Source organism: Limulus polyphemus, unplaced genomic scaffold (assembly GCF_000517525.1).
Source record: "Limulus polyphemus unplaced genomic scaffold, Limulus_polyphemus-2.1.2 Scaffold422, whole genome shotgun sequence".
In the NCBI taxonomy this organism is placed as follows: Eukaryota; Metazoa; Arthropoda; class Merostomata; order Xiphosura; family Limulidae; genus Limulus; species Limulus polyphemus.
In genome coordinates this window covers 420042-421163 of record NW_013666032.1, presented here as the reverse complement: position 1 = coordinate 421163, position 1122 = coordinate 420042, and positions in this window count along the sequence as shown.

Below are 1122 nucleotides of genomic sequence, written 5' to 3'. Positions count from 1 at the left end.
TGCTGACATACGGTTACACATTGTAGCTGGATATGTTATTACTGTTTATTTTAGTTATTATATGAAACAAGCCGGAATGCTGAAATTTTTATTTACAACCTTTGACTTGTAGAATTTTATTGTGGTGCGAGTTTTGTTCAAACTCAACTATTTACAATAACTACTGCAGTAACGATATAAAGTTTATTCTATAAAATATTTTAATTTTTCAATATATGGGAAGTTTATATAAATGTAGTTTGCCTTTGGACTATTAAATTAGCATACCAAGTTTGTTCTGGATTGGTCAACTAGTTTTAGGAGAATATGTATCTACAGACAGACAGAAACTTTTCCTTGATATTGGATAGTTACAGGAATGACTTAATATGTATAGCGCATACGTGGCCCAATTTTTGTACTCAGCTCTGCCGAGCAATGGCTGAATGAAGAATAATCAATACTTATGGCAAAGCTACTAAGGCTATCTGCCATCGTTCCTAATTTTGAATTAATACCTAGAGGAAAGGCAATCTGTCAGCAGTACCCAACCACCCACCATCTATGCTAAGGGATTGACTGTCACACTTATAATGCACTCACGGCTATAGCACGGAGTCTATTTTGTGGTATCGCACGTATTCAAATACAAGTACAAAAAACAAACCCGACTTGCCAGCTTCGAACACGGGGTCAACCTGTATCCCACAAAGAAGAAACTATATAATATACATAATTTTAAATAGTAACACGATGGAACTACGCGATCCACTCGTCAACAGTTAGCAACCGAAACGTAAGATAGAAACTAGTTTGTAATTAGTATTTAGTAACAGAAATGAAATACTAACTTATTAATAATTGGACTTCGGTGATCGTAAAGTTACAAGTTTGGTTGACGAGTTTGCTTGACATTTCAAAGGAGTTCTAGTTATCTATTAAACTTGTTGTAATTCTGTATTTCTTGGATGATTCACGATAGCTATTTGGAATTTTTATTGTGATTGTGATTTGTGAGCTATAATATATCCAATGTTTTATTTTTACAGTGTTGGCACGTAGACATTAATTAAACCGGTTAGTTGTTGTTGTTGTTGTTGTTATTAAGCACAAAGCTACACAAACGGCTATCTGTGCTCTGCA